We start from the raw sequence: 20431 nt of genomic DNA, 5'->3' as shown, positions 1-20431 counted from the left end.
CCCAGCCACGTTCGGGGGGGGGGGGGGGGGGGGGGGGGTTGGTCCAGTAATGCCAGACGGATGAGTGACTGAAGAATGTAGCTATTTTGTCTGAGAAAAAGGTGTGCTCATTGATGAGCTTACCTGTCCTTGTTGCTTCAGCGCTGACTCCAGATCTGCTACTCTGCTTTGATAGTGACCCATTTCTACCATCAGCTTTTCTCTGGTCTGAAAGGAGGAGGAGGGAGGCTCCTCCTCCTCCTTTCAGACCAGAGAACACCCGAGGCTGGGTGAGAACGGGGAGGCTGCGACCCGGCCGGGGGTTGCGGGAAGGGGCGCCACCTTGATCTCCTTCTCTGCGTCGTAGTCCCCTTTCGCTGGTCTGGGCTAGCAGAGCGTAGGCTCGTTGCAGCGCTTGATATTCTTGCGTCAGCTGGCGGTAGCGAAGCTCCGCCTCTTCATGCACACACCAATGCAACACAGCACTAGTACCAGAATCAGTCAGACCGGCGACAAAGCACCCGCGACGCAAAGACGAGTCCGATTCCAGGCTGAAGAGGAATGTTTGGTGCCAATACGCTGGCAGAAATGGCGGGCTACCTCTTCGGGTTCCGTGTCGGGGGTTCTGTCGGTGTGAAAAGACAAGGACGATCCGTCCGAGTCCACCAACACGTCTTCGTCGTAGCCGTAAAATGTTTCGATGACCTGCGGGCGCGGAAGCAAACATCTCTCTAAACAAACTGAAGCGACACCTCACGATGAATCGACGAGAGGAACGATAGCGAGAAAAAGGCCATTTCATCTTGCGCAACACCAAGCAGCCGCAAACAAACAGACTCACCTTGCAGGACCTCACGCTTTGTTCCTCCTCAGAGATTCTCGACGTCGGTATCGTAGCAGCAAATCTCTCTCCTGTCGACACAAATAATCCGCCTTTGAGATTCTTTGGATGCAAAGGGAACGAACGGCTCCGGCGCAGAAACAAACGCGACTCACAATGACATTTCTGACATGAGCTCCTGTCTCCAGAGCCTGAAAAACACGTCACCGGCGATGATTGGAGGGACGCTCGTCTTTTCCAAAAGTGACAACTACAGGGTGTGTCAGGGTTTTCCAGATTATCTTTATCGTATCATTGTGTTGCTTTGACTTTGACTGCGACCTGTAATAAATAATATTATTTATCCCTTATTTATCCCTATCGCTTATCCCTTCCTACACAAAGTCGTAAAACACCCCTTGCTATGTTTTGACTAGAGGTCAAGGGCTTCCTCTATTCAATCCACTCTTACACCCACCCTGTTTCTCTTAATTAAAATGCTCGTGCAGGAGCCGAGAGTCAGACTTCATTCGTACAACGGATGGACTCTCCACCTGCAGGTGTCCAAAAGAACTTACTTGTCTCCCGTGTGGTTCTTGCAAAATAAGTTGGAGCGAGCGCAACTCTAACAGGGTGCATTTTGCCACTAGCTGCCTACGGACAATGACGTCGCGCTCGCGGCTCATGGTTGACGGGCTGAGCAGCCGGGCAAGTCCGTCGTTTTCAGCGCACAGCGAGTGGCAAAGGCGCTGACAAAACGGGAGCTTTGAGCTGCTGAAAACGGCAAAACAAGTCTAAAGCGTGTTCAAACGCGTGCGCACAATGCTCCTGCTTGAAAGGTCGGAATTTAAGGGGCCAATTTTTTGGATGGCGGCCGCCGGCCAAGCTTTGGACGGAAAAGGTTTCCTGGCGACAGCGAGCGAGCGCGGCGCTGCCGTACGTGCACCGAGTCGCCTGCCTGAAGACCTTGGACAAGTCGTCGATGATGTGCCGCTGCTCCACAACTTGAAGGAACTCCATTTCACCGTCCTGCTGGCCGCAACCGCGGTCCAGGTCATTGAGCGAACTAGGCCTTCTCTGTGGAACACAAATGCAGTGGACTCTGTTGGCACGCCGCCGTTGTCCGCGTCGACTTACCAAGCTTGCCATCTCCTCGTTCTCCTGGGTGACAAAGCGCACTTTGTTTTCAAGGCGACACAGCACCAGCGAGAGTTCTTCATTCTTCCTGCTCAGGCGTTTGTTTTTGTACAGGAGTGGCAGAAACTGGCTTTCTGTTTCTCTCAGTCGCTTTAGCTGCAAGCATGAAGTGCGGGATGTGAAAGACGCACAACACGCGGGCCAGAACGTATCCATTCCTTTTGCATCGGTTTGAACGGAATCGTGGCTTTGGCTCCCAATAAAAGACATCTACCAGGCAACCGACTCGCCGCGCCGCTCAACTAATAAGCAAGCGCAATGGGTGCCTCGCTGGATGGCGCGCATCAAACGTAGCGCAAACCTTCAAGCGTGCCGTCAATAAATTACCAGTTCATTGCGCTCTTCAGAAAGCAGGGCGTTTCGATCCTCCAGTTTCCTGATGACTGCGCTGAGCTCAGCGATTTTCAGATGAAACCGTCGCGTGTCCCGATCCTCCTGAGACTGAAAACGCCCCGCAACACACACACACAAGCACTCGTTCAAAGTTCAAAACTGTTTTTGTGCTACCTTCCTCCAGCAACGAACTAAGTCATGCGTACTGCAAGTGTGTGATGAGGTGGCTTACGCAATGAAGAGGATTGCTAGTAGCGGCGTTGACCCCACTTCCAGGGTAGTTTAGGCCCGCCCTTTGGGAATCCCTCAGGGCAGCGATCTGCTGCTCGGCAGCCTGAGTCTGCAGCTGAAGGCGGTGGACGTGGCCGGCCCCAGGGCTTCATCCAAAACACTAACCGCTCTGTCTTTCAGCTTGATCTCATCCGTCTGGATGTACAAACGGGGAGCGCTCAGGCAGGCGGGCAAACTCATTTGCCAGAATTGTGACAAAAACAAAGAGAGCAACCGGCCAATTTTTTTCTGGAATCGACTAGAACACCTTTGCTGTGACAAAAGCGAAGCGAGCAACCGGACATTTTCTTCTTGTGAAATAGAATAGAATAGAATGCCTTAGGTGTCATTGCACTGCAGGTATACAACGAAATTGGGAACATAGCCACGCACCGCGCATCTGATCAGTCCTACCAGTCGGCGGATCTCCCTCTCGCAGTCTCTCTTGGTTCGGCTCAGCTCCTCCCGATGCTGGTGATGAGCCGATCGGAGCTCGGCCGCTCGGGACTGCCAGGCCTGCTGGGCCGCTGCCAGGGCTTCTTCCGCGCTCCTGGTGGAGGCGACACCGCTCGGTCTCCCGACACCGCCGCGTCTCCTCCACCTCCGCCAGCAAAGCGCCCCCCCTCCTCACCTGAGCAGACATTGCGCCACACCGGGCCGTTGAGACCGCAACGGAGCGCCGCGACGCTTACTGGGGACAAGCTACACAATACGGTAGCGGCCGCATCGAAGCCCGACGTGGCGTGCGGATAGTCAGACACGGATAGAGCGGATCACCTTGTCCATGGAGCCGTCCCTCAGGCTGAGGACCAAGGCATTCAGTCGCTGGATCTCTCCATCTTTGATTTTGATCACTCTCATCAGCTCCATTTCATGCTGCCGCAGTAATGTCTCCCTGGTAATGGCTAACTCTTTCTGCTTCTCCTCATGGAGTTTGCTTTTGAGTTCCGTCATGGCGGCGGTGGCACGGTGGTGCTCCGCCCGCAGGTCCTGACTTCTCTCTCTCTCCAGACAGCTGACCTGACATGACTTAGACTTAGACAAACTTTATTGTCATCTTGTCTGCACATGGTGCATACAAAACGAAATTCCGTTGCATACGTCTTACAACAAAGTAGTGATATTGCAGTTGAATAGAAGTAACATATCCTATGAAAATATATATATATACATATATACTATATATGTATATATATATATATTAAAAATAAGTATAAAGTGCAGCAGTGATAATTATGCAATAGTGCAAGTAGGCAAAACAGTATTCAAGAGTGTGCAGAGGAATGCTAAACCATGTATTAAACTTCTATTTAAAGGGTTTATACAAGTTCAGTAAAGTTGGTAGTGCGAGATAGTGCAAGATAGAGGTCCGTAGTGTCATAAAGTACAGTTCTGTGAATGTGTGATGCAGAGTTCAGTTTAGAGCTCAACAGTTCTAGTGTTCAACAGTCTGATGACAGCAGGGAAAAAGCTGTTGCAGAACCTGGTGGACCTGCAGCGGATGCTGCAAACCTCTTCCCAGAGGGCAGCAGGGAGAACAGTCCATGGTGGGGGTGTGATGGGTCATTGATGATGTTACGGGCACGGGACATGCAGCGCTGAGATGAAATGTCCTGAATGGAGGGAAGAGGAGCCCCTATGATCCTCTCTGCTGTCCTCACCACTCTCCTCACGTTCTTCCAATCGGAGGCGGTGCAGCCTCCACACCACACAGAGAGACAGCTTGTCAGAATGCTCTCTATGGTGCTCCTGTAGAACGTCCTCATGATGGGTGGGGGCAGGTGGGCTCTCCTCATCCTCCGCAGGAAGTACAAGCGCTTCTGTGCCCTCTTGACCAGTGCCGTAGTGTTCATAGTCCAGGTGAGGTCTTCTGTGATGTGGACCCCCAGGAATTTGGTGGTGCTGACCACCTCCACAGCTGAGCTGTTGATGATCAGTGGAGCGTGGTGAGGCTGTTTTTTCCTGAAGTCGACGATGATCTCCTTCATCTTCTCCTCATTCAGGATCAGGCTGTTTTCTCTGCACCAGCCCACCAGCTGCTCCACCTCCTCTCTGTAGTCCAGGTCGTTGTTGTCTCTGATGAGCCCCACCACCGTTGTGTCGTCTGCTGACTTCACGATGTGATTGGTGGTGAACCTGAGGACGCAGTCGTGTGTCATCAGGGTGCACAGCAGGGGGCTCAGGACGCAGCCCTGAAGGGAGCCTGTGCTGAGGGTGATGACATCAGAGGTGTTCTGTCCGACCCGGACTGACTGAGGTCTGTTGGTGAGGAAGTCTAGCAGCCAGTTGCGAAGGGGGGTGTTGAAGCCCAGGTGTTCCAATTTTCCTACCAGATGCTGTGGGATGATGGTGTTAAACGCTGAGCTGAAGTCCAGGAACAGCCTCCGCACATGGGTGTTCTTCTCCTCCAGGTGAGCCAGGCTCAGGTGAAGAACGGAGGAGATGGCGTCCTGAGTGGAGCGGTTTTGCCGGTCGGCAAACTGGAACGGGTCAAATAATAGGGGGAGTCTGGAAACGATGTGACCTTTAAGCAGCCTTTCGAAGCACTTCATCATAACCGGAGTCAGTGCAACAGGCCGGTAATCATTAAATGAGGTGATTTGAGGTTTCTTCGGCACCGGAATGATGGAGGCAGTCTTAAAGCACGCCGGCACTGTGGCTTGGCCCAGCGAGGTGTTAAAAATGTCTGTGATGACCCCAGCCAGATGACTTGCACATTCCCTGAACACACGCCCAGGAATGTTGTCGGGGCCAGGGGCCTTACAGGGGTTGACTCTCCTCAGGGTCTTCAACACATCGGCGGAGTCAAGGCAGAGTACCTCCTCTTCCTGATGGGGGACAGTTTTAACTGCTGGAGTGCCGTTTAGTGCCTCGAACCTCCCAAAGAAGTTATTTAGACCATTTAGAAAGTCAGCATCAACTACACCCACCGGGGGGGGGGAGGGTGAGTTGTAGTCTGTAATCGCCCGTATGCCTTGCCACATACTCCTGATGTTTTTGACGTCGTGGAAACGATCCTGAAATTTTCGACTGCGGTCTCGCTTCGCTATCCTGATGGCACGGTTCAAGTTGGCTCTCGCTGTCCTCAGTGTCTCCTTGTCGCCAGACTTGAAGGCAGAGTTCCGCGCTCGTAGCGTTTGACGTACCTCCTCAGTCATCCAGGGTCGTTGGTTGCCCCGGGTGATGATATTCTTAGTGGTGCTGACGTCCTCGGTGCATTTGTTGATGTAGGCTGACACAGTCATGGCACACGCATGTCTAATCTACATCGGGAAAACTGGGAGGGAGGGAGGCAGGCAGGGAGGCAGGCAGGGAGGCAGGCAGGGAGGCAGGCAGTGTCTGTCTGTTGAGGTTTTCACCTTGTTCTTCTCCTGCTGAAGTTCTAACTGGACGTCCATCAGTTTGGTTCTCAGCTCGTCATTGGCGGCCTGAAGGGCGTCCGTTCGCTCCGCCTTGGCCCGCCCTGCCGGAGCTCGTTTGGACATCTCTTACTCGAGTCTCGCCCGGTCGTCAGTCAGAGATCACAACATTTGTACCTGGAGAGCACAAACGCAGCGCTGTTTTCCACTGGCTTCGAACTCAACTTCAATCGGTACCGTAACTTACAACATCATAAACATAGAACTAGCTTGACTTATTCATTGAATAAATGCATTTGGTTCTTCAAAACTGCATCACGCAACATAGCGTGACCGAGACGGCCGTTATCCACCTGCGTGAAGTTATTTGGTGAAATGAATGAGATGTTTAAGACACCATCGTTCTGTCTCTATGTAGATGAAGGTAAATAATCGATTGCTGAAGGTCCAAAGGTGTTGTGATAAACAAATAAACATATTAGTGATTAGTGACATATTTGTGATAAACATATTAGGCAGGATAATCACATATGTTAACGTGACTGCCCACACTGTATTTATTTATGGTTATTTGTTAAATCGAGTACTGTTAGACATGAAATAGGAAGTGTTTAACATAAATGGAAGACGAAAGGGGTACTCACCATTGTAGCTCCTGCTGGTCAATGATACGAGCCTCTTCTTGCAGTGGAAAACATACAGCCAACAAACACCGTGGAACCTAAAGGAATGAAATTAAACATTAACATTTAGCCTCAACCAACATTCACAGATACAACGCAACGCAAACTACACAAACGTAAATCTTTTTAAACACAATGAGTTGTACTTACCGTGTACGCTCTAGACGGTCCACTTGCAAGCGGAAAATAAAGATATTTCTGTTGATAATCGTCGTGTTTGTATCCGGTGTCTCGCTCAAGGCCATTGCGCCCACAGATTTGAATTTTGGCGAGAGTTCAGCCTATTGACGTCATTTCCGCGGTGTAATACCCGCATATCTGAAACGGCAAAGTTAAGAGTAGAGTTAAATAAAGTTTTTAGTCAACGCAATAATTTACAACCGTTGACCAGTCGAAATAATCGTCGAAATTTGGCGTCTGTGGCTGGAAGCAGACGCCGAGTTCGACATTCCTCCCAAACGCCACACTCCCTCGCTTTTCAGGGCTAAAAAAAAACAGTTGTAATTACCTTGTACGCTCTAGACGGTCAAGTTGCAAGCTGAAAACAAAAATATTTGCCTTGTTAGTCATCGTGTTACTAACCGCTGTGTCTTGTTTGCCAGAACTGCCGCTTTCCTACTTCCTGTTGCAAGCCACGCCCACGGATTATAATTTTGCCGTGAGTTCCGCCTATTGACGTCATGTCCGCGTCACATGACTGCGACGTAATATTATCTAAAACTGTTTGTGCGGTATTGTGTTGTTCTGTGCGGTATTGTGTTATTCTGTGCGGCGTCGTGTTGTTCTGTGCGGCGTCGTGTTGTTCAGTGCGACGTCGTGTTGTTCAGTGCGGCATGGTGTTGTTCAGTGCGGCATGGTGTTGTTCAGTGCGGCATGGTGTTGTTCAGTGCGGCATAATGTTGTTCAGTGCGGCATAATGTTGTTCAGTGCGGCATGGTGTTGTTCAGTGCGGCATGGTGTTGTTCAGTGCGGCATGGTGTTGTTCAGTGCGGCATAATGTTGTTCAGTGCGCCATAATGTTGTTCAGTGCGGCATGGTGTTGTTCAGTGCGGGATGGTGTTGTTCAGTGCAGGATGGTGTTGTTCAGTGCGGCATGGTGTTGTTCAATGCGGCATGGTGTTGTTCAGTGCGGGATGGTGTTGTTCAGTGCGGCATGGTGTTGTTCAGTGCGGCATAATGTTGTTCAGTGCGGCATGGTGTTGTTCAGTGCGGCATGGTGTTGTTCAGTGCGGCATGGTGTTGTTCAGTGCGGCATGGTGTTGTTCAGTGCGGAATGGTGTTGTTCAGTGCGGCATGGTGTTGTTCAGTCCGGGATGGTGTTGTTCAGTGCGGCATGGTGTTGTTCAGTGCGGGGTGGTGTTGTTCAGTGCGGGATGGTGTTGTTCAGTGCGGCATGGTGTTGTTCAATGCGGCATGGTGTTGTTCAGTGCGGGATGGTGTTGTTCAATGCGGGATCGTGTTGTTCAGTGCGGCATAATGTTGTTCAGTGCAGCATGGTGTTGTTCAGTGCGGCATGGTGTTGTTCAGTGCGGCATAATGTTGTTCAGTGCGGCATGGTGTTGTTCAGTGTGGAAAGGTGTTGTTCAGTGCAGGATGGTGTTGTTCAGTGCGGCATGGTGTTCAATGCAGGATCGTGTTGTTCAGTGCAGCATAATGTTGTTCAGTGCAGCATGGTGTTGTTCAGTGCGGCATGGTGTTGTTCAATGCGGCATGGTGTTGTTCACTGCGGGATGGTGTTGTTCAATGCGGGATCGTGTTGTTCAGTGCGGCATAATGTTGTTCAGTGCAGCATGGTGTTGTTCAGTGCGGCATGGTGTTGTTCAGTGCGACATAATGTTGTTTAGTGCGGCATAATGTTGTTCAGTGCGGCATAATGTTGTTCAGTGCGGCATGGTGTTGTTCAGTGCGGCATGGTGTTGTTCAGTGCGGCATGGTGTTGTTCAGTGCAGGATGGTGTTCAGTGCGGCATGGTGTTGTTCAATGCGGCATGGTGTTGTTCAGTGCGGAATGGTGTTCAGTGCAGGATGGTGTTGTTCAGTGCGGCATGGTGTTGTTCAGTGCGGAATGGTGTTGTTCAGTGCGGCATGGTGTTGTTCAGTGCGGCATGGTGTTGTTCAGTGCAGGATGGTGTTGTTCAATGCGGGATCGTGTTGTTCAGTGCGGCATGGTGTTGTTCAGTGCGGCATGGTGTTGTTCAGTGCGGCATAATGTTGTTCAGTGCGGCATGGTGTTGTTCAGTGCGGCATGGTGTTGTTCAGTGCGGCATGGTGTTGTTCAGTGCGGCATGGTGTTGTTCAGTGCGGCATAATGTTGTCCAGTGCGCCATAATGTTGTTCAGTGCGGCATGGTGTTGTTTAGTGCGGGATGGTGTTGTTCAGTGCAGGATGGTGTTGTTCAGTGCGGCATGGTGTTGTTCAATGCGGCATGGTGTTGTTCAGTGCGGGATGGTGTTGTTCAGTGCGGCATGGTGTTGTTCAGTGCGGCATAATGTTGTTCAGTGCGGCATGGTGTTGTTCAGTGCGGCATGGTGTTGTTCAGTGCGGCATGGTGTTGTTCAGTGCGGCATGGTGTTGTTCAGTGCGGAATGGTGTTGTTCAGTGCGGCATGGTGTTGTTCAGTGCGGGATGGTGTTGTTCAATGCGGGATCATGTTGTTCAGTGCGGGGTGGTGTTGTTCAGTGCAGGATGGTGTTGTTCAGTGCAGGATGGTGTTGTTCAGTGCGGCATGGTTTTGTTCAATGCAGGATCGTGTTGTTCAGTGCAGCATAATGTTGTTCAGTGCAGCATGGTGTTGTTCAGTGCGGCATGGTGTTGTTCAATGCGGCATGGTGTTGTTCAGTGCGGGATGGTGTTGTTCAGTGCGGCATGGTGTTTTTCAGTGCGGCATAATGTTGTTCAGTGCGGCATGGTGTTGTTCAGTGCGGCATGGTGTTGTTCAGTGCAGGATGGTGTTGTTCAGTGCGGCATGGTGTTGTTCAATGCAGGATCGTGTTGTTCAGTGCAGCATAATGTTGTTCAGTGCAGCATGGTGTTGTTCAGTGCGGCATAATGTTGTCCAGTGCGCCATAATGTTGTTCAGTGCGGCATGGTGTTGTTTAGTGCGGGATGGTGTTGTTCAGTGCAGGATGGTGTTGTTCAGTGCGGCATGGTGTTGTTCAATGCGGCATGGTGTTGTTCAGTGCGGGATGGTGTTGTTAAGTGCGGCATGGTGTTGTTCAGTGCGGCATAATGTTGTTCAGTGCGGCATGGTGTTGTTCAGTGCGGCATGGTGTTGTTCAGTGCCGCATGGTGTTGTTCAGTGCGGCATGGTGTTGTTCAGTGCGGCATGGTGTTGTTCAGTGCGGCATGGTGTTGTTCAGTGCGGCATGGTGTTGTTCAGTGCGGAATGGTGTTGTTCAGTGCGGCATGGTGTTGTTCAGTGCGGGATGGTGTTGTTCAATGCGGGATCATGTTGTTCAGTGCGGGGTGGTGTTGTTCAGTGCAGGATGGTGTTGTTCAGTGCAGGATGGTGTTGTTCAGTGCGGCATGGTGTTGTTCAATGCAGGATCGTGTTGTTCAGTGCAGCATAATGTTGTTCAGTGCAGCATGGTGTTGTTCAGTGCGGCATGGTGTTGTTCAATGCGGCATGGTGTTGTTCAGTGCGGGATGGTGTTGTTCAGTGCGGCATGGTGTTTTTCAGTGCGGCATAATGTTGTTCAGTGCGGCATGGTGTTGTTCAGTGCGGCATGGTGTTGTTCAGTGCAGGATGGTGTTGTTCAGTGCGGCATGGTGTTGTTCAATGCAGGATCGTGTTTTTCAGTGCAGCATAATGTTGTTCAGTGCAGCATGGTGTTGTTCAGTGCGGCATAATGTTGTCCAGTGCGCCATAATGTTGTTCAGTGCGGCATGGTGTTGTTTAGTGCGGGATGGTGTTGTTCAGTGCAGGATGGTGTTGTTCAGTGCGGCATGGTGTTGTTCAATGCGGCATGGTGTTGTTCAGTGCGGGATGGTGTTGTTCAGTGCGGCATGGTGTTGTTCAGTGCGGCATAATGTTGTTCAGTGCGGCATGGTGTTGTTCAGTGCGCCATGGTGTTGTTCAGTGCGGCATGGTGTTGTTCAGTGCGGCATGGTGTTGTTCAGTGCGGAATGGTGTTGTTCAGTGCGGCATGGTGTTGTTCAGTGCGGGATGGTGTTGTTCAATGCGGGATCATGTTGTTCAGTGCGGGGTGGTGTTGTTCAGTGCAGGATGGTGTTGTTCAGTGCAGGATGGTGTTGTTCAGTGCGGCATGGTGTTGTTCAATGCAGGATCGTGTTGTTCAGTGCGGCATGGTGTTGTTCAGTGCAGGATGGTGTTGTTCAGTGCGGCATGGTGTTGTTTAATGCGGCATGGTGTTGTTCAGTGCGGGATGGTGTTGTTCAGTGCAGGATGGTGTTGTTCAGTGCGGCATGGTGTTGTTCAGTGCGGCATAATGTTGTTCAGTGCGGCATAATGTTGTTCAGTGCGGCATAATGTTGTTCAGTGCGGCATAATGTTGTTCAGTGCGGGATGGTGTTGTTCATTGCGGCATGGTGTTGTTCAGTGCGGCATGGTGTTGTTCAGTGCGGCATGGTGTTGTTCAGTGCGGGATGGTGTTGTTCAGTGCAGGATGGTGTTGTTCAGTGCGGCATGGTGTTGTTCAGTGCGGCATGGTGTTGTTCATTTCGGCATAATGTTGTTCAGTGCGGCATAATGTTGTTTAGTGCGGCATGGTGTTGTTCAGTGCGGGATGGTGTTGTTCAGTGCGTTATAATGTTGTTCAGTGCGGCATGGTGTTGTTCAGTGCGGCATGGTGTTGTTCAGTGCGGCATGGTGTTGTTCAGTGCGGCATAATGTTGTTCAGTGCGGCATAATGTTGTTCAGTGCGGCATGGTGTTGTTCAGTGCGGGATGGTGTTGTTCAGTGCGGGATGGTGTTGTTCAGTGCGGCATGGTGTTCAATGCGGAATGGTGTTGTTCAGTGCAGGATGGTGTTGTTCAGTGCGGCATGGTGTTGTTCAGTGCGGCATAATGTTGTTCAGTGCGGCATGGTGTTGTTCAGTGCGGCATGGTGTTGTTCAGTGCGGCATGGTGTTGTTCAGTGCGGCATAATGTTGTTCAGTGCGGCATGGTGTTGTTCAGTGCGGCATGGTGTTGTTCAGTGCGGCATAATGTTCAGTGCGGCATAATGTTGTTCAGTGCGGCATGGTGTTGTTCAGTGCGGGATGGTGTTGTTCAGTGCAGGATGGTGTTGTTCAGTGCGGCATGGTGTTCAGTGCGGGATGGTGTCTTTCAGTGCGGCATGGTGTCGTTCAGTGCGGCATGGTGTCTTTCAGTGCGGCATGGTGTCGTTCAGTGAGGCATGGTGTTGTTCAGTGCGGCATGGTGTTGTTTAGTGCGGCATGGTGTTGTTCAGTGCGGGATGGTGTTGTTCAGTGTGGCATGGTGTTCAGTGCGGCATGGTGTTGTTCAGTGCGGTATCGTGTTGTTCAGTGCGGTATCGTGTTTCTCAGTGCGGTATCGTGTTGTTCAGTGCAGTATCGTTGTGTTGTTCGTATTGTGTTTAACACTTAGCCTCTAACACTTAGCCTCTAACACTTAGCCTCTAGCATCTAGAAGGTAAATAAATAGGAAGGAAGGACTCACCGGTGACGTCTTCGCCCACGTCCAAGCGTTGTACTTTGTATTTTCATCCTTCTGACAGTGGAAAACATAGCCAACAAACACCGTGGAACCTAAACGAATGAAAGAAAACTATCATTTGGCCACAACCAACATTCACAGATACAACACAATGTGACGTGCGGGGTTGAGGTTAAAGGTTGAGTGAAGGGCCCTCGTTTTAAACTACTTTTTTGAAAAGGATTGGGAACAAGTAAGACGTATTTAATTTATTTAATGGGAAGTAGTAAGAGCTATTGAATTTAATCTATGTATTATATTCTATTGTATTGTATTCTGTTGTATTCTTTTGGATTGTATTCACACTAACCCCACTAAAACTTCAGCCCACAAAAACTCGCCTCTGGCGCCTAGCCTCTGGCACTTAGCCTCTAACACTTAGCCTTTAACACTTAGCCTTTAACACTTAGCCTTTAACACTTAGCCTAGAAGGTGAATAAATAGGGTTAAAGGTTGAGTGAAGGGACCTCGTTTTAAACTACTTTTCTGAAAAGGAGTGGGAACAAGTAAGACGTATTTAATTTATTTAATGGGAAGTAGTAAGACTTATTAAATTTATTTAATCTACTTTTCTTCCCAGGCAAAATTTGATGTGCTGCAATTCCAAATTTCCAAAGTGAATGAAGGAATGAAGTCCTTTAAATTATGATTTTGTATAAATACTAGGCATTAACACAAAATCGACGGCACAAAATGGGCAGACTTTACTTGTTTGAAAAGGACTGGTTACAAGACAGACTTTTTTAATTTATTTAATGGGAAGAAGACTTATTTAGTTTAATTGATCTATTTTTGTTCCCTGGCAAAATTCGATTTGCTGCAATTCCAAATTTCCAAAGTGAATGAAGGAAAGAAGTCGTTTAAATTATGATTTTGTTTAAATACTAGGCATAGACACAAAATCTACGGCACAAAATGGGCAGACTTTACTTGTTTGAAGAGGACTGGTTACAAGACAGACTTTTCTGATTTATTTAATGGGAAGAAGACTTATTTAGTTTATTTAATCTATTTTTGTTCCCTGGCAAAATTGGATTTGCTGAAATTGTATTTTGCCAAATCTTGCCTTGAGACCTGATAGGAAGTATTAAACGCTTAGTTAAATCAATACAAGTTGGTAATAAGAGCGAGTAATGTTGGTTGAACCGATGAATGAAGGTTGAAAGCAATTTAAATTATGACTTTGTATAAATACTAGATATTAACAGAACATCTACTGCGCGAAATGGGCAGAGTTTACTTGTTTGAGAAGGAGTGGCTTATTCAAAACTAAGATTTATTTAATCTGTTTGTTCCCAGGCAAAATTGGATGTGATGCAATTCCAAATTTCACCACATGATGGTGCCCAATTTTGACTTCATAGGACATATTAAACACTTAGCTTGTTATTATGTTCAAGGTAATCAGATTTGTTTATTATTCTAATGGCCTCTTCAAAACTATTCTGGATTACTACTTTGGATCTATTCTACATTACTTGGCAACAACATACTCTGTAACAGATTAGGCAGTATAATCATATCTGTTAACTTGAGAGTGCCCACACTCAATCTACTTATCGTGATGTGTTAAATCAATTACTGTTAGACATTATTTGTCTGATAATCTACCAAATCTTTGAATTGAAGAATTTGTGATTTAATTAATAGCTTGTTGTTATGTTAAGGGTAATCAGACTTGTATATAATTCTAATGGCCTTCTTTTGAAAACTATTCTGAATTACAACTTTGGATCTTATATTACTTTGCAACAATCTACTCCGTGACAGATTAGGCAGTATAATCACATATGTTAACTTCAGTGCCCACACTGTATTTATTTATGGTTATTTGTTAAATCAAGTACTGTTAGACATGAAATAGGAAGTGTTTAACATAAATGTTATGGCTACTCACCATTGTAGCTCGCTCCTGGTCAATGATACGAGCCTCTTCTTGCAGTGGAAAACTTGCAGCCAACAAACACCGTGGAACCTAAAGGAATGAAATTAAACATTAACATTTCGCCTCGACCAATTTTCACACGTACAACGCAACGCGGCTACACTTCTGCTATTACAAACGTAAATCTCCTTAAACACAATGAGTGTTACTTACCGTGTACGCTCTAGACGGTCCAGTTGCAAGCAGAAAATAAAGATATTTCTGTTGATAATCGTCGCTGCTCAGTGGCTCACGGCCATCGCGCCAACAGATTTGAATTTTGGCAGAGGTTCGGGCAATTACGTCATATCCACGGCACATGACTGCGACGTAATACCCGCTTATCTGAAACGGCAGTTAAAAGTAGAGTTACATCAAGTTTTCTTGGAACCTAAACGAATGAAAGAAAACTATCATTTGGCCACAACCAACATTCACAGATACAACACAACGTGCGGGGTTGGGGTTAAAGATTGAGTGAAGGGCCCTCGTTTTAAACTACTGTTTTGAAAAGGAGTGGGAACAAGTAAGACGTATTTAATTTATTTAATGGGAAGTAGTAAGACTTATTAAATTTATTTAATCTACTTTTCTTCCCAGGCAAAATTTGATGTGCTGCAATTCCAAATTTCCAAAGTGAATGAAGGAATGAAGTCCTTTAAATTATGATTTTGTATAAATACTAGGCATTAACACAAAATCGACGGCACAAAATGGGCAGACTTTACTTGTTTGAAAAGGACTGGTTACAAGACAGACTTTTTTAATTTATTTAATGGGAAGAAGACTTATTTAGTTTAATTGATCTATTTTTGTTCCCTGCCAAAATTCGATTTGCTGCAATTCCAAATTTCCAAAGTGAATGAAGGAAAGAAGTCGTTTAAATTATGATTTTGTTTAAATACTAGGCATAGACACAAAATCTACGGCACAAAATGGGCAGACTTTACTTGTTTGAAGAGGACTGGTTACAAGACAGACTTTTCTGATTTATTTAATGGGAAGAGGACTTATTTAGTTTATTTAATCTATTTTTGTTCCCTGGCAAAATTGGATTTGCTGAAATTGTATTTTGCCAAATCTCGATTTGAGACCTGATAGGAAGTATTAAACGCTTAGTTAAATCAATACAAGTTGGTAATAAGAGCGAGTAATGTTGGTTGAACCGATGAATGAAGGTTGAAAGCAATTTAAATTATGACTTTGTATAAATACTAGATATTAACAGAACATCTACTGCGCAAAATGGGCAGAGTTTACTTGTTTGAGAAGGAGTGGCTTATTCAAAACTAAGATTTATGTAATCTGTTTGTTCCCAGGCAAAATTGGATGTGATGCAATTCCAAATTTCACCACATGATGGTGCCCAATTTTGACTTCATAGGACATATTAAACACTTAGCTTGTTATTATGTTCAAGGTAATCAGATTTGTTTATCATTCTAATGGCCTCTTCAAAACTATTCTGGATTACTACTTTGGATCTATTCTACATTACTTGGCAACAACATACTCTGTAACAGATTAGGCAGTATAATCACATATGTTAACTTGAGAGTGCCCACACTCAATCTACTTATCGTGATGTGTTAAATCAATTACTGTTAGACATTATTTGTCTGATAATCTACCAAATCTTTGAATTGAAGAATTTGTGATTTAATTAATAGCTTGTTCAGGGTAATCAGACTTGTATATAATTCTAATGGCCTTCTTTTGAAAACTATTCTGAATTACAACTTTGGATCTTGTATTACTTTGCAACAATCTACTCCGTGACAGATTAGGCAGTATAATCACATATGTTAACTTCAGTGCCCACACTGTATTTATTTATGGTTATTTGTTAAATCAAGTACTGTTAGACATGAAATAGGAAGTGTTTAACATAAATGTTATGGCTACTCACCATTGTAGCTCGCTCCTGGTCAATGATACGAGCCTCTTCTTGCAGTGGAAAACTTGCAGCCAACAAACACCGTGGAACCTAAAGGAATGAAATTAAACATTAACATTTCGCCTCGACCAATTTTCACACGTACAACGCAACGCGGCTACACTTCTGCTATTACAAATGTAAATCTCCTTAAACACAATGAGTGTTACTTACCGTGTACGCTCTAGACGGTCCAGTTGCAAGCAGAAAATAAAGATATTTCTGTTGATAATCGTCGCTGCTCAGTGGCTCACGGCCATCGCGCCAACAGATTTGAATTTTGGCGGAGGTTCGGGCAATTACGTCATATCCGCGGCATTTGACTGCGACGTAATACCCGCTTATCTGAAACGGCAGTTAAAAGTAGAGTTACATCAAGTTTTCTTGGAACCTAAACGAATGAAAGAAAACTATCATTTGGCCACAACCAACATTCACAGATACAACACAACGTGCGGGGTTGAGGTTAAAGATTGAGTGAAGGGCCCTCGTTTTAAACTACTGTTTTGAAAAGGAGTGGGAACAAGTAAGACGTATTTAATTTATTTAATGGGAAGTAGTAAGACTTATTAAATTTATTTAATCTACTTTTCTTCCCAGGCAAAATTTGATGTGCTGCAATTCCAAATTTCCAAAGTGAATGAAGGAATGAAGTCCTTTAAATTATGATTTTGTATAAATACTAGGCATTAACACAAAATCGACGGCACAAAATGGGCAGACTTTACTTGTTTGAAAAGGACTGGTTACAAGACAGACTTTTTTAATTTATTTAATGGGAAGAAGACTTATTTAGTTTAATTGATCTATTTTTGTTCCCTGCCAAAATTCGATTTGCTGCAATTCCAAATTTCCAAAGTGAATGAAGGAAAGAAGTCGTTTAAATTATGATTTTGTTTAAATACTAGGCATAGACACAAAATCTACGGCACAAAATGGGCAGACTTTACTTGTTTGAAGAGGACTGGTTACAAGACAGACTTTTCTGATTTATTTAATGGGAAGAGGACTTATTTAGTTTATTTAATCTATTTTTGTTCCCTGGCAAAATTGGATTTGCTGAAATTGTATTTTGCCAAATCTCGATTTGAGACCTGATAGGAAGTATTAAACGCTTAGTTAAATCAATACAAGTTGGTAATAAGAGCGAGTAATGTTGGTTGAACCGATGAATGAAGGTTGAAAGCAATTTAAATTATGACTTTGTATAAATACTAGATATTAACAGAACATCTACTGCGCAAAATGGGCAGAGTTTACTTGTTTGAGAAGGAGTGGCTTATTCAAAACTAAGATTTATGTAATCTGTTTGTTCCCAGGCAAAATTGGATGTGATGCAATTCCAAATTTCACCACATGATGGTGCCCAATTTTGACTTCATAGGACATATTAAACACTTAGCTTGTTATTATGTTCAAGGTAATCAGATTTGTTTATCATTCTAATGGCCTCTTCAAAACTATTCTGGATTACTACTTTGGATCTATTCTACATTACTTGGCAACAACATACTCTGTAACAGATTAGGCAGTATAATCACATATGTTAACTTGAGAGTGCCCACACTCAATCTACTTATCGTGATGTGTTAAATCAATTACTGTTAGACATTATTTGTCTGATAATCTACCAAATCTTTGAATTGAAGAATTTGTGATTTAATTAATAGCTTGTTCAGGGTAATCAGACTTGTATATAATTCTAATGGCCTTCTTTTGAAAACTATTCTGAATTACAACTTTGGATCTTATATTACTTTGCAACAATCTACTCGGTGACAGATTAGGCAGTATAATCACATATGTTAACTTCAGTGCCCACACTGTATTTATTTATGGTTATTTGTTAAATCAAGTACTGTTAGACATGAAATAGGAAGTGTTTAACATAAATGTTATGGCTACTCACCATTGTAGCTCGCTCCTGGTCAATGATATGAGCCTCTTCTTGCAGTGGAAAACTTGCAGCCAACAAACACCGTGGAACCTAAAGGAATGAAATTAAACATTAACATTTCGCCCGGACCAACATTCACACGTACAACGCAACGCGGCTACACTTCTGCTATTACAAACGTAAATCTCCTTAAACACAACGAGTGTTACTGACCGTGTACGCTCTAGGCAAAATTGGATGTGATGCAATTCCAAATCTATCTGAAACGGCAGTTAAAAGTAGAGTTACATCAAGTTTTCTTTTTTAATCAACACAATCATTTACAACCGTTGACCAGAAAGAATCGTCGAAATTCGACGTCCCCCACAAACGCCACGCTCACTCGCTTTTCAGGGCAACAAAAGTACTTCTTTTTAAAAACGATGAGTTGTACTTACCGTGTACGCTCTGGACGGTCCAGTTGCAAGCAGAAAATAAAAATATTTCTCTTGTTAGTCGTATGTTACCATCCGCTGTGTCTTTGTCAACATCGCCGCCATTTTCCTACTTCCTGCTGCGAGCCACGCCCACGGATTTAAATTTGGGCGGAAGCTCTTTCCATTGGCGTCGTTTTCGCGTATAGCAAATCCGATTGGTTGGGAAGGGGGCACGGTTATGCAGCCGAGGGGTCCTGTGATCGGTGGGATGTAAAGTAGGCGTCGACGTCACGTCCGCGTCACGTGACCACGACGTGGCAGACGTCATATAGCAACCGCTGTTTTGTTTAGTAGACTTACAGTTGTTATGCATTGACATAATGGCGCACACACCAAATAGATTTAAATAAATTAAATAATTCTTCTGCCCACTCTCTTTTAAACAAGTTAACTCTCCCCGCGGATTTGAATTCCGGCGAAAGTTACGCCCATCGACGTCACGTATGTCACGTGACCACGACGTGGCAGATGTCATATAGCAACCGCTGTTTTGTTTAGTAGATTTACAGTTGTTATGCATTGGCATAATGGTGTGCACTCAAAATAGATTTAAATAAATTAAATATTTCTTCTGCCTACTCCCTTTTAAACAAGTTAACTCTGCCCACGTCCATTGACGTCTTGTCTGCGTCACGTGACCACGACGTAGCGACGTCATATAGTAACCGCTGTTTTGACCAGTAGACTTAGTTATTATGCGTTGACATAATGGCGCACTGGTTAGCATGGCCACCTCTTAAGCATGATGATGCGGGTTCGACGCCTGATCAATGTTAGCATGGAGTGAGCTGAAGTGCATGGCGCTGAAGATTTGAATCTTTGAAATGCGCTGAGGTCTGACATATCAGGCAGAATGGTTTGCCATCACGTTCAACAAAAAATAGAAACTTTCCCACGCATGCGGTTCGGGAGTTGCGGCTTGGCCAAACCTGTACTATACAACTTTATTTGTATAAAATTTTCACAACAGCTGTCACACAAACAAAGCGGGAAAAACCGAAGACGTGCGTGTTCCGCCCACGCTGGATTTATTTGCACCTTTGAAAAGACACCGTATTGCCGCAGATGTGGCAAAGAGTACTTTTGGGCATCTGAGACAGAAGGATGTCCAAAGCATCACGTCACCTGCTCTGGTAGGCATGGTGGTGGGACGTTGAGGTCAACCGCTTTGGGGTTGGCTGAATCTTTGATCGCAGGATGCCACACACTTGAAGACAGAAGCAGAAAAGCAGAGCTAAATGCAAAATGTACTCACCGGTGACTCCAATTTTTTTCCCCCCTGAAGAAACAGCTGGACGGGTGGCCCCGGCTGGCCAGTGGGACTCTTGTTATTCTGACCCTTTTTAGTGCGCGTTTGGGGCAACAACCGTTTTTTGTGGCGCTCTCTTCTGGTTCAAAAGTGCCCTGCATGTGAATTTGCTTTTCCTGCCTTCTGATTGGATGAGCGCCGGTGTGACGCGGTGCCTCTGTCACCGTGGCGGGGGGTATACGTTGGCATCGGAGCGTCTGCCAACGTCTGAGACCGGCTGGCAGTGTATCGGAGGTGTCGAGTGCGGTGCCGCTGGAGCTCACTCACCAGCTGGTGTTAGGGCCACAGAATGAAGGCCAAGGAGAAGAATAGAAAGAGAAACAGAAACTTCTCCTCCAATTGTTTGATTTGTCTCTTCTGAGCTTCGATGAATTCTTTCAGCTCTTTGTTCCTCTAGGACGGACAAATGGAAAGTGGCATTCAAAAGCCAGTAAGCGTGCAAGTAAGTGCCGGGCTGGCTTTGGGCCCTTACCTGTTGCGCGCTGTGCAGCAGATCCATTCTCTCTTGGAGGATGCAAGCGTCGCGCTCCCTCAACTCGCACATCAGGGCTCGCTTCCATTGGTCCACGGCGC

At 46.0% G+C, this 20431-nt stretch overlaps 1 long non-coding RNA gene across 3 annotated transcripts; it reads right to left on the bottom strand.

Annotated features, from left to right (window-relative positions):
- Positions 1–36: 36 nt before the first annotated feature.
- Positions 37–18629, bottom strand: LOC148393705 (uncharacterized). Of its 3 annotated transcripts, none has more exons than XR_015860399.1 (5): positions 18511–18629; positions 18287–18333; positions 821–1141; positions 580–684; positions 37–435 (listed from the first exon to the last, which is right to left on the bottom strand). It is a non-coding gene; the product is annotated as an uncharacterized LOC148393705 (long non-coding RNA). The 3 variants fall into 3 exon arrangements; XR_015860398.1 differs by having other exon boundaries at positions 37–684; positions 821–891; positions 976–1141; XR_015860397.1 differs by having other exon boundaries at positions 37–684.
- Positions 18630–20431: the final 1802 nt, after the last annotated feature.

Source organism: Syngnathus floridae, chromosome 9 (genome assembly GCF_059516105.1).
Source record: "Syngnathus floridae isolate MCC-2025c chromosome 9, RoL_Sflo_1.0, whole genome shotgun sequence".
Lineage (NCBI taxonomy): Eukaryota > Metazoa > Chordata > Actinopteri > Syngnathiformes > Syngnathidae > Syngnathus > Syngnathus floridae.
The sequence above is the reverse complement of the archived record's forward strand: the minus strand, read 5'-3'. Positions and strand labels throughout refer to the sequence as shown.